This window comes from Podarcis raffonei, chromosome 8 (genome assembly GCF_027172205.1).
Source record: "Podarcis raffonei isolate rPodRaf1 chromosome 8, rPodRaf1.pri, whole genome shotgun sequence".
NCBI lineage: Eukaryota > Metazoa > Chordata > Lepidosauria > Squamata > Lacertidae > Podarcis > Podarcis raffonei.
The window spans coordinates 53,837,637-53,850,935 of record NC_070609.1 but is presented as its reverse complement, the minus strand read 5'-3'; the positions used below and the strand labels follow the sequence as shown (position 1 = coordinate 53,850,935).

At 42.9% G+C, this 13,299-nt stretch overlaps 1 long non-coding RNA gene across 3 annotated transcripts; it reads left to right on the top strand.

Annotated features, from left to right (window-relative positions):
- On the top strand, nt 1-11,478 carry LOC128419431 (uncharacterized). Of its 3 annotated transcripts, XR_008331847.1 has the most exons (5): nt 136-759; nt 3,119-3,170; nt 4,802-6,922; nt 9,586-9,609; nt 11,388-11,478. It is a non-coding gene; the product is annotated as an uncharacterized LOC128419431 (long non-coding RNA). The 3 variants fall into 3 exon arrangements; XR_008331846.1 differs by having other exon boundaries at nt 1-759; nt 4,802-9,609; XR_008331848.1 differs by lacking the exon at nt 9,586-9,609 and having other exon boundaries at nt 137-759; nt 11,388-11,475.
- The last annotated feature ends 1,821 nt before the right edge of the window (nt 11,479-13,299 follow it).

The following is a 13,299-nucleotide window of genomic DNA, read 5'->3' as shown; positions in this document are numbered from 1 at the left end:
ACACGTAGTCTCCACAAATGCAAACCCCATTGAGCTCAACGGGGCACCTCTGACCCTCCAGATGTAGCTGGACTCCAACACCCATCAGCCCCCCTCCAGTAAGGCCAATGATCAGGGAAGACGGGAGTTGTAGTCTAGCAATACCTAGGTGGGCAAATTACTCCGTCCCTGGATTGTATAGCCTTAGTGCACTGCAAACTCCTGTGGTCTGCGGTGCTTTTCCTCCGCCTTGGGAATCTGGGTCTTGATAAGCGCCGCAGCAGAGGCGAAACCGATTTTTAAACTGGGTTATTGTGCCGTGACATCCCCTACCCCTTTAATCAGGGATCCTGGGGGTGTAGTAAGAAGCAGCGAGACTGAAACATCAGGAAATGAAGAAGGAAATGGTGAAGAGGAGAGGAGCTGGCGGCGGGCAAATCAAGAGAAACAGCAAGCTGGCTGGGGGGGAAAAATCCCCGCCAAAGCAGCGTTCATTTTCCGCTAAGAGCACAGGTAACGTTTGGGACTACATTACCCAAGCGCCTTTCTTCCAGCAAGCCCCGCCTATATATCTCTCTCTCCCCGCTTATTGGTGTTGGCCTTTGGCGTTTTGCCGGACGCGTCGTCCCGATTGGCGGAAAGAGCCTGCCACTCGGCGTTGCTACAGAGACGCCAGTCAAACCTGGGCGAAGGCGCTATGGCCCCAGTGGACAGCTGCAGCCTCGCTCCCTGCTCGTGTTCTTTCCTGGCGCTTGCAAAGGAGGGATCCGGAGTGGAAAGGTGAGCAGGGGCTGGGCGGGTGGACTGGAAGGCAGGCAGGCAGACAGGCAGACATCCTCTAGGGGGAGGAGCAGAGCTGTGCATCCCCCCTTTGCAATGCTGTGGCTCGGGATACACCCCCTCCCTTCTCTCCGCTGATTAAGGTTTGGGGTAGGATAGCTCTACCTGCCTTAGCTCTTGTTCCTTGCTAAATTCCTCCTGGTTTTGCAGCACGCTGCAGGATGGGCTTAGCTTGCTTTCGATGTAACGATTGCAAAGCCATTCATTCATTTTTTATTTAATTTTTTTGCATGGGGGCGGCGGCACTGAAAGAACGCAACCGTGGTGCTCAACGTTTTAAATAAAACAGATCATTATTAACCCAGTGTTCAAAGCGAGGTCGTCATATTTTCTCTTCTAAGATTCCCGGATCAGGTATTTGGGATACCCGTTCAGTCTCTCTCTCTCTCTCTCTCTCTCTCTGCCCCGGCTTCCCTGCTCGCTCCTTCCCCTCCCCAGCAGAATAAGGGCTCAGCAAATTTGTGCATCGAGGTGGGTGGGGGAGAAGCAGAGCAACCCTATTGCACATAACAGAGGTATCTTAATACGGATTAATTACCATCCCAGGCACCTAGAGCATATTTCGTGGTGGGTTTTCCTTTCGTGGCTGGTGGTTTCTGAAAGTTCTTAGTGATTGATTAAAATGGAATAGAAGTGTGTTCTCAGGTACAGTAAGGGGGTGTGTTTTGTAGGCTGGTGAGCAAAGAGTCTCATTTTGAGTGGTTGTGAGTTGAGAACTCATGTGCCTGTGTGTTTCTTAACACTTCTTCAGGGGTTAATTTTGCATTTATCCTGGTGTGTGTGTGTGTGTGTGTGTGTGTGTGTGTGTGTGTGTGTCCCCTTATGGAGATGCTCCCCCAAAGTACCTGAAGAGGTGGGGCGGCTCCCACTTATCAGTTCCCCAGGCAGTAACTTATCTTTCTCCATTTCCACAGTCACTGTGGAGTGAGATGGAGTGGGGTGGGGGAACAAAACCAAACCAAACAAACAAAATTGAAAAGCAGTTTATTGAACCATGATACTAAAATGATCAATGAAAGCAAGACAGATAAGGTTGTCTGCAGGCTGAGTTGTGTAAGGTTCTGTTTTCATGTCTTTTCTTGAAGGACCTCATTCCTCCTTCTCATATTCTCCAGATGGCTACAGTTTTACTTCTTCAAGATTTTGGTTGGTCCTCATCAAATGTATTCTCTGTGAGGTTTTGCAACTTGAGGCTTACCTGCAAAAAAGTCCCATGAATTGAAAAGGGGATTTCTTCTCAAGTATACACATACTGGATTGCAGTCTTCACCTGCAATCTTACACACTATATACTTGAGAGTAAATGCTGTGAAATCAATGGGACTTTCTTCCACTTTAGCATGGTTAGGATCTGGGTGCACATCTGCAGTCTGCTTCCTCAATATTAGTTATATTAAAGTGAATTGAATTGCTACAAACCCAGAACATGGTCCCCAGCTTTTCTTGGTTCAGAGTAATGCCAGCACACAAATTGTGAATGACAGTTGCAAGTAATATTGCTATATTCTCCTTAGTGAAAAGTTTAGCATTGCAAATTAATATGCAACTATCAGTGCACAGTTATTCTGTTAAAATAACAGTGACGCAGAACTGTTGCATTCCTGTTAGTGATATAAATGTAAATTCTTGGTATCTGAAAACTGCAAAATGTTTAAATAAACCCAATGCTTCTCTAATTCCCAGAGTAGCAGTTTTATTTCCTTGGCTAAATATGTATGATCCCATGTGGCTTATTGAAGTTTTTTTTAGTTCTGTGCTGTCTTTCATATAGCTCAGGACTATGAAAATGGCTATTTAAATTCTGGTCAAAATAAGTAGATCGGCTAGAACCTCCCAGGCATCTTACTAAGGAGACATTATTTCTCTGTGTGAGTTACCGGTAGAATATTTTCTAAGGAGATTTTTCTTTTTACATTTCATTTGTCCTAAAGAATCAAGAATCAGATTCTACATTTTTTTTAAGAGTGCATGGTGTTTTGCCTTTTGGAAACATACTGGCTTTCTGTAAAATGAATTCCTTGGCATTCTTACATGCTGAATCCACACAGGTGTGCACTTTGATCAGTTTTCAGCATGTCTGTGGCACAGCTATTTGTCCCCAAGTTAATTTTTAGTGCTTCAAATCTCTCTCTTCCCTATGCTTCTGTCAAGACTGTCTGTCATAATCTCCCAACAATTGCACTCAGCAAGTAAGAGATCATCTTGCAAAGTTTTGAGTGTATTTAATGTTCGTATGGTCTGTGCATATGTGTGTGTGTAGTCAAATGAGTAACCCAATTTGTTTCTCGCTCAATTGCAGCAGAGCTGTTTAAAGAAGCTTTCCACTCCAGTCAGTGACTCAGAGGCAGAAGGTAAGGTGGCTGCTGTGTAATAATAACCTTTTCTCGGTGATTGACATTCTGCTAAAAATGATAAAGCTATTATTATTATTATTATTTATTAATGTGCAAGCTTTGGACTCTTTGGTGAACGAAATGCCGACCAGGAACGCGCTGCTCCATTGCAGATGTAAATGCCTTTCATGAGCTGTCCTTGCCGTAGCTTTCCTCTTGCTTAGCCACTGCAGTTTTAAGAGGACTGTAGATAATTTTTCAAGGTATTGAAACATTTAGCCGTGGCTTCCTCTGCCGTGGTTGTCACCTCTGCTTTGTGTCAATTGTAGATTCATTTCGTAAGGATGTCTCTATTTTCTGCTTTATCTGCACATTGATAGATCCTGCATGACCAGGCTGAGGGAGGCTTTGCTAGGAGATGACTGTGTTTGGAAACACACACACACACACACACACACACACACACACACACACACGAAGGAGCTGAAATCTAATCTGCTTTTTAGGGGGTCTGTTGGACTCCTTTTGATTAAAGGAAAATATGAGCTCAATCTGGAGATTTCTCCCCACTTCCCTGCATTCTGCTGTGTGTCGCTTTAGCAAATAGTTTCGCAAACGCAGAAGGAACCGTAACATCCTGCTTGATAAGTTTGGCTTCCCTTTGCATGGATCAGTTTGGAACGGCTTTCTTTGGAATTCACGCATCTCTTCGCACTGGGGGCACCTCATACCTGCCAAATACTTCGACTGCAGTAGTAGCTGCATCTTTGCAAGCAGGGGCAGAACATTATCAAGTGCCTAAAAATGGGAGAGGATGACCCTGCTCCACTGTGAGGAGAGCAGAACTGTGATGAGATTTCCAGCCCCCCCTCAGCACACGTCAGCCTGAGCACACATACCCCCGTTCCCCATCGTCCACACATGTGCATGGCTCTTGACTTTCCCCCTCTCCATATTATCACAACAACTCTGTGAGGAACATTAGGGTGAGGGAGAGAGTGTGACTGGCCTCAGGTCACTAAGGGAGCTTCATGGGTGAGTTGGGACTTGATCCCTGGTCTCTCCCAGGTCCTAGTTCAATACACTGACCACAACACCATTCTGGCTCTTTCTGAATACCTCCATCACTCCCAACTGGGAATAAGAAGGTTCTCATGAGCCCTCTAGTAACCCCCACACTTTCAGTTAGACTGGATAATCTCTTAAGGTTGTGATATTTCCCCTCTCCTCTGCATATGGTTGACTCGGAAACCTAAAGATTCGAAATATTTTTGTTTTCCATCCTGGAAGAGTTCATAGTCCCTGCACAGGCACACACTTCTGGAGCTGTATGCTTCGCGTTATTAATAAAAATATTGGCGTGTGCAAATGTCTGTGCAGTGACTTAGTATAACTCTCTCTAATTACAGATTTAATATCCCCATCAAAAAAACAACAAAGAGTCTGGTGGCACCTTAAAGGCCGACAGACTTATTACAGCCGAAGCGTTTGCATTTCTTAGCCTTTTAGGTGCCATAAGACTCTTTGCAAGTTTTGCTGTGACAGACTAACACGGCTAACCCCTCTTGAACTTAAGCTTCCCATTTTACCCATGGGGAAACCGAGGCGAAGAGGGAGTAATTTTCTTTCTTTTTCTTCTCCTTCCAAAGGCCACCCAGGGAGTTAATGGCTGTTATGAAGTTGAACCCACATCTTCTGGACCAGGACCAACCCCTCCAGTTATCTCCTTCTGCCATCTATTTGTGTTAGCCATTTTGGCGTGCTGTTTTAATTTTGCAGATGTGAAGAAGAGGGGTTTTCCCTTCCTTTATTTTCTGAAGGTTCATACACACACACAAGTATGTACTGTACTGTATATATGTGTGTATTATTATATACATATACACATATATACATTTCAGCCTTTTAAATAGAATATTACAGATAGGTATGGAGACCTACAAGTGCTGAAGTTGCATTATGGGAAGGGGTGGTCTGTTTGCCCTGTGAAAACCCAGGCTTCCCCCCCACCCTGGGGTGCCAAGTGTGTGTCTAGACAGTGCGGCTGCACGCGGAGGCTCGTTTGATTGGAATGCTCCCCAGGCTGAAAATATTCCTTACACATAGAGTATTAGATGTTGGGGGAAGTCTATGCTAGGGCTCTTCCATGATATTAACCTTGCAGTCCTGTACTCGTCTCTTGGAAGTAACTGCCATTGAATTAAATGGGACTTACTCCTGAATGTATATGGCAGGTGTAGCAAGCCTTTCGGCCTTCTAGATGTTCCTGAACTACAAAACCCATCAGCTCCAGGAAGCTTGGTCAATGGTCATGGATGATGGGAGTTGTAGTTCATCAACATCTGGAAGGCCAAAGGTTCCCTACATGCAATAATAGGGATGGGTGAACCTGTCAGTTTTGTTTTTTCTTAGTTCCTCAATTTACTTCCACTCTCCACAGTTCCACATCTGTTGCAAAACTTTTTTTCAAGAGTCCTCATGAAAATTTGTTAGCATCCTACTGAGAATGTGTCCCGTTACATGCCTTTTAATATGCAGTGTCCCTTAAAATGCACATTTTTGCAAAGCAATTTCCCCTAACATTATGCTTTTTGGGGGTATGTTATTTTCACAATTATATTCATTTCATGGACACTTTGCCCTTGTGCACTGCAAAATTAGAAGGATGGATTTCACAGGATTGCCAATGTTTCTGTTCACTATTTGTTTCAAAAATGCAAACCTAGGTAGTTTGCTCTTGAAGTGTGAATTGAATCACATTTCTCCCCCATCTCTAAGTGCTGCTAACCCTAATAATTTTGTACAAAAATTATTTTATTTATTCATTTTGGTGTCCATGTACTGCTTCCTCTCAGTGATTTCAAGGTAGATTAAAAAAAGAAATAGAAACCAGATCAGGTGAGCATAGACAATGTAAAGCAATGCAGATAAAGTAACAGTTAATAATCAGAGAGTTTGAAGTATTTAAAATTAATTTTAAGAGGCTGTGGTCTTTGCCTAGCATTGGATAAAGGACTATGAAGTTGGCAATGGGGTGTTGTAGAATTCCTGGGCAGGATGTTCTGCAGCTGGGCCATAACTATCCAAAAAGTTGCCTCCCTTGTTGATGTTGCCTGTGATGAAAGTACTACTTGTGGAAGAACATGGTCCAAAGACCTTAGTGTTTGAGTGCAAATGCATGCTCCACTTTTTAACCCAGAGATGCCTCAGGTGGCGAACCATAAGGTATAAAAGCAATCTCATTATAAGAAAATTAAAGAACAGTCAAAAACAGCCAATTGGAAAATAGTTTTGAGACAGACAGTGCCTATTGCAATATTAAGGAAATCAGCCAGCCAGACAAAACTAACAAACGCCTCCTGGAATATACAAGTCTTTAATCAGTAGCAAAGAACAAAGCCATTTGAGAGAGTTCCAGACAGATTTCCTTGGGTGTAACTGGTGTAACTTTTGTTCCATCAGCTGTATTTCTGAGGAAGGTGGGATCCTCAAAAGAGCTGCTTCAGCTGATCTGTAAGGACAAGCAGGCTCTTCTGGGAATTCCAAACTGTTTAGGATAGCCTTCCCCAATCTCATGCTGTCCAGATGTTCTTGGACTCCAGCTTCCATCAACCACAGCCAGCAGGTCAGGGAAGATGTGAATCAGAGATGAAGATATCTGGAAGACAGCGGCTTATCAGCACCACGTTGAAATGAGCCTGGAAACAAAATGGCGGCCAGGATGACCAAACAACAAAGTAGCTACATATTCTATTGAACTGATACTGAGGGTAGGTATGGGCAAATCTTGGTTAGTTTCAGTTTCTGTCAGTTTCTCATTTGTCCAATCATAAATTTAGTTATCCACATTCCTACATCAATTTGTGGCTATTTAAAATGTCCTCATGAAAATTTACCAGCCTTTTTGGTGCAAATTTATTCCAATATACACATTTATGTTTGTGATTTCACCCCCTAATATCCATATCTTTGTAAAGCAGTTTCTCCTAACATAATGCAATTTTGCATGTTGTTTTGACTCATACATATATACATTTAATGCATATTTTACCTCAATATATGCATTTTTGTACACATTACTTGACTGGAGAACTGCATTGCAAGATTCAGAGATGCCTGTGTTTTAGTTTGAGTATTGTAGTAATTAGCAAGGTACCAGTCTCAGCTTCTTGGTGTCAACATGTGCTCAGAGGTACCCAGTTCTGTAACTCTCAGACTGCATCTGCCTGGCTGAGTCATTGTTTTGCACCTAGATGGCCTAGGTTAAGCCAGTGTAAAGTACACCAGATCCAAACTCTGTTCAGGAATGGAACCGCTGCTGGCTGAGCTGGCCTAAGCCTGGCAAAGGAATGAGCAGGTCAGGATGGAGTGGATCTCTGACTCAGACACCTGATTCCAGGCTCAGCTGGCATTAAGTCCCCAGCCCTGGCTCAGCTAAAGATACACCGACATAACTTGCTCATCATGGCTCAGCTGGCTGAGCCAAAGCTAGCTGAGCCAAGGCCAGAGTAAAAGGGGTGTTTTGGAGGTATGGCACCAGTGAGACCCAGGGTGGGTGGTGGGTAGGGCTTAAGCGAGATCCTTAACTTGGTCATGTGACCTGGCAACCAGGCATAGGCCACCATTTTAAAGGCAGCGTCCCTGCTGCTGAATAAAGGTTGGAGGTGGTGTAACAGTACACCAGCTGAACTTAAACCAGTTTGCTTTACGCCAGTTTCTTGTGCATAGGACACTTCCCTTGAAATAGTGTTTGAGTTATACCACCCTTTTTGGAAGCTTACCTAGTGGCTGTTTCAAAACAAGTGGGAGCTGCGACAAAAGGCTGTAGTGTGGAGTCTAGGCACACTGTTTAATTTCCCATTTTCTATGTTTGAAAGAGGTGGAAGGGCTATAGCTCAGTGGAAGAGAGTCTGCTTTGCATGCAGAACATCCCAGGTTCAATTCCTGGCACTTCCTGAAACTTGGAGAGCTGCTACCAGTCAGGGCAGACAATAGTGAGCTGGATGGAATGAAGGTCCTACTCAGTATAGGCAGCTTTCTATGTTTCCATCTTTCCGCAAACACAGTCAGCATGCCATGGGCACTGAGCATGCTCAGCCCTCATTGGGCTGTCCCCCCCATTTTTTAAAAAAAACTTTTGCAAACTTCTCTGAAGTCTGCCTCTCTCTTGTACACGAGTAGTGCTGTTTTGCTATGTGAGTGACAGCACTCATTGCCCAAATGTTGGAACTAGAGGGAAGGATATAATCCTTTTCTCTGTGTGTGTTTTTTTAATCCCCTAACAAAATCAGTAAAATCCCAAAACAAACTGAATTACAGTACAGGGTGTCCTAACAAAATGGATTGTTTTTGTCTCTTTGGGTTTTGATGGGACTTGTAGTCCAACAACATCTGGAGGGTACCATATTTACCGTACTTCAAGTATTTGCCTCTTTATATTTTTCTGTCTCCTATTCCCACTTCTGTCTGAATTTCCCCCACTTCTTTTTGGCAGTCCTTATGTGAATTATATACAACTTATTTTGGAGTCTCATAATTATTTGTTCTTTCTTTCATTACAAAAGAAAGAAAGAGAATAATGTTAAGACATTTACTTAGAAGCAGGTTGGACAAGAGAAGAGAGACGGTTTTCCCTTGCTTGGAAAGCAGCACAGAATTTTTTTTAAGCTGGGTGAAAAGCAAAAACTGGCTGTCCTGCTTTGAATTAAATCAATATGCCGGTTGCTGAGTGATTGGTGTATCAGGCATGTTACCCTGAGAAGCAGGTGTAACAGCTCAGAACACTTTTTTCGTCCTCTGCAGCTTTCTCTACGCTTGGGAGTGTTTTCGTTGGCCTTTGATAAGTGCTTAAGCTTTGTCCTGGAGGTTGGAACGGTTCCACCAGTTTGTTCCGACAGGCAGAAAGTCCTTGCCCAAGACTGCCTCCCTTCGTTTCAATTGACGCCCTTGTTTGCTAAGGGCTGTCTCCGGTGCTTGTTACCCTCCGAGTAGACCCACTGAAATGGGTGATGTAGGCCTGTAAATTCTGATTGGCCTACTCTGCAAAAACTTAGTTGGCTGCAACCCAGAAGCTCCGTTGTATAGGTTAGATTCTGAGAAGCTGGCGTTTCATGGGAAATGCCCATTGGTGTCTCCTTTACCTTTGCAACTCTGCATGAATTTTGCACACCCATAGCGCCGCCTAGGAGAATTTGAAAAAAACTGAACTGAGAAGAGTGAAGGATTACGGAAAGTGTTTGTGTTGGCGTGTGTGTGAGTGTGAAGGGGGTAAATGCAACAATAGGGAGCTTCCTTTTCAGCTGCTGTTCTGTTAGCATTATTTTATAGGATGTAATTCTTTTATAATTGTTCTACTGATGATTTGTGAATGGTGTTATTTATTAATTATATTCATTTATATCCCACCTTTTCACCTGACTGGAACTCAAGGCAGCTCATGGAAATTAAGACAACATAGGTAAAAAGCTAAAAACACAGAGAAAAAATCATTAATCTCAATTAAAAACACCCCCCCCCCCACAAATCTACTAAAATACAGATGATGAAAACAAGAAAAACAGACAGCATTATTAAAGCTATTTCCTTTAAAAAGCAGTTAGCTCCCAAAGGCCTGTCAGAATAAAAAGTTCTTCACCTGCCGGCAGCAGGAGAACAAGGTGGGCGTCAGTCTAGCTTCTCTAAGAAGGGAACTCCAAACTCTGAGAGCAGCCATTTGTGCTGTAACTATCATATTCTGTTGCTGTTGTTGTTGTTTGTAAACTGCTTTGGGATTCCCTTGGATGCAGAGTGGCATAGAAATACAATCTATCAAATCGAAAGTTCTTGTTGGTTACCTTGTCTTCTCCATGCAAGGTAAGATCGGTCATGATAAGAGGTGCCCTGGTTCATTGAAAAATACTCTTATCTTGCCTTATCTTGCCAGTCTCTGGGGCCCAGCTGTCCCTGATATTTTTATTATTATGAAAGGATTTTTTAAAAAATAAAAAATTACATTAATACTAATCTCATGTGTCTTGCTCTTCCTGCAAGAACCTCAGGGTGGTGTGTGTGTGATTCTGTTTTGACAAACTTGTAAGGTAGGTTAAGTGGAGAAGCAGGGACTGTCCCGAGATTGCATCATAGCTGAGTAGGGATTTGAACCCAGTTCTCCCTGCTCTTGACATTCCAACCACTATCACACCTGGGTGCTGATGGAAAAAATAATAGTTATTAGTTCTCATGTATTTTTATCCCATGTCTGTTTTGATCCACTACATAATGCTGTGCTCCACTACTCACATTTTCATCAGCCTGACCTACCTTAGATGGTTCTGAGGATAAATGTGGTAGTTGCGGGGGGGACGGGGACAGGACAGGACACCCCTACCCTTTCAGGAAAGGTCAGGTATAGATGCAGTAAATAATAAGCACAATAACCCCACGATGAATTTATTTCTCATTGTTCTCACAGTTTTGGGAATGACTGCCCTGTTCCACATGCGAATTTTGTGCCGTCTTCATATTCAGTATTGATTATCTTGCTTTTCTATGAGCATGAACCCTCTCTAGCAGAGGCGGAGAACCTTTGACCCTCCAGATGTTGCTGAACCACAGCTCCCTTCATCCCTGAGCAGTGGCCATGTGTGCTGGGCCTGATGGGAGTTGGAGTTCAACAGCATCTGGAAGACCATAGCTTCCCTGCCCTTGGCTCTAGGATGCCTTTGATTAACAGCCTAGTATGTTTTGTGAGCAAAAAAAAAATCCTCTCCAAACGTATGATTAGCTACTGTGCTAACGGGCGTGGCAGGGGAAAAGAGGGCAGGCTAGCTGGTTCATGGCAGGCTTGGGAGTCTAATAGAAGGTTTTGAATATTTCCTGCAGATACTCCCCCCCCCCCCCGATTCAGTTCATGAACTCTTAATGTTGCAGGGGAATAAAGTGGCTTTGGTTATATCTCACACCTGTGTTTTGCCTCTATTTCAGGTCTCCTGATGCAAAGGTGCAAATCATGCGAAATTTGTGTTAAAATGTGAGCGAGTTTTCAAGAGGGCTGTAAAAATAAAAATAAATAAATAGTTGTCAAATGTGGCAAACTGAATTTAAGATTAGAAACAGGTGAATCGGAAAGGAAGTGAGATTGACAGATTCACCCATCCCTACCTTCGGCCCTTTCCACAATTTTGTAAAATGTCTGCTTGTGTCCACTCATTTGGCCTATAAATGTAGCTTTCTTTTCTTTCCTTCTCCTGTTTTTAGGTGTGGTTTGCACGGCTTTCCTAAGGCACACATGGAAGTTGTTCACCAAATGAATGGAAGTGAATGGAGGCATGGCACCACCATCATTTATATATATATATATATTTCTTTAAGAAAGCTGAATCCTTGGCCACCCCATCTAGGGAACTCCTAGGTTGCTATAGTGAAGAGAATGCGAAAGCATCTTGCTTCTGACAGTAGCCCAACCGCCACCATTGGGAAGCCCACAATCAAGACATTAAGGGAATTGTCCTGTCTGGTTGATGTCTGTAGCATCTAATACTGAGATATACTGCCTCTGAAACTGGAGGTTCCTTTTTCTTTATATATTTTTAACCTGCCCTTCCTCCCAAAGTAGCCCAGAGCTGTAAACACAAAAGTGATTAAAAAAAAGAAAAAACATATTAAAAAACCCTCAGAAGCATTAAAAAAAAATCTAAAATGATTCATGTAGCTATTGATTGATCTATGCCATGGAATAATGCTTAGGACAGCTTTCCTTCTGCAACCTGGTGATGTCCTTACATTTTGGACTACAACTCCCATCAGCCCTGGCCAACATAATAATTAGGGATGTTGGCTTTTGTTGATTGCTATATATTGTCTGGTTTGGTATTTGTTTTGTTATGTTTTTAAAACTAATAAAGCATTAAAAATAATAATAATTAGGATGTTGGGAATTGTAGTCCAAATCATCTGGTGGATGCCAGGTTGGGGAACGGTGGCACAGGAGAAAAACACTATATGAAGAATGATTATCAGATTTTGTCATTAAATAAGCTAGCTTAGTGTTGTTTCGTTTTGCTGTTTCTAGAAATGTCCTATAGGTGAGAGAACAGAGTAAAATAGCTTCTTCACTGTATCCAGAATAATAATTCTTTATTATATCTGATATAATATAAGTTTCCCCACAGGGATCTGGGTGGCCACAGTGAGAACTAAGGGGGCCAGAAGCCTGATCTCTCCATATGAGGCTTTAATTATGGTTTTGATTCTGTCCTTAATGTATTAGTTATAATGATACCTCACCATTCCCCTGAGGAGCTTGAGGTGGTGTGCATGATTCTCTTCCTCCCCATCTTGTGCCCCACAACAACCATGGGAGGTAGGTTAGGCCGAGAGACCTTGGCCCAATGAATCTTCATAGCCGAGTAGGGAATCGAACCCTGGTCTCTCAGGTCGTAGTCTAGCACTCTAGCTATTACAGCTCCACACTGGATCTCGTTAGAGAAAAAATTTAAAAAAATGGCTTAGATTTTTCTGCCCAGGTTTGTTTGGGGAACTTCCAAATGAAAGCAGAACACAGAAGCCGCTGTTTTCCCTATCTGCGTCTACATCTAAAGTGCCGCCTTGATTACACTTTAGAGCACAATCCATCTTCAGAGGTGAATTTATAGAGAATCTTTATGAGGAAGAACAGCCATTGATTTGTTCTGAGCTTGCGGATGAAGCCAAGAGCCGACTCTTCGATTGGCTAAAATTTACTTAACTCCGTTAGCATTTTTAAGACGGGAGGCTTGTTTTACGTGGGATGGACTTCCTTCACAACTAGGAGCGGTGAGTGATGTTGACGGCAGAGGCAGAAGCGCCTGCTAAGTGTTTAAATGATGACACCATTATGTGAAGTGATTTTTGAAATGAGAAGATTTTGGCCCAGAATTACCGTGGCTCTCTCATCTCCTTTTCAAATCTTTACTTTGCCGGCTACGTGGATGATGATTGATTTGTTTGTGACAGATTGCAGGAAACAGCCATTGATTTTTCAATATTTTTACCTTAAAATTATTTACAGTTGTAACCATGGAGATGTATTTCCATGGGCTGTTGGCTTCTGAAAGACGAGGGATAATATTCCCTGGTCCCTGACAAGACAAATTACCTGTAATGAGTTCAGTAGCTGAAGGGTATGCTT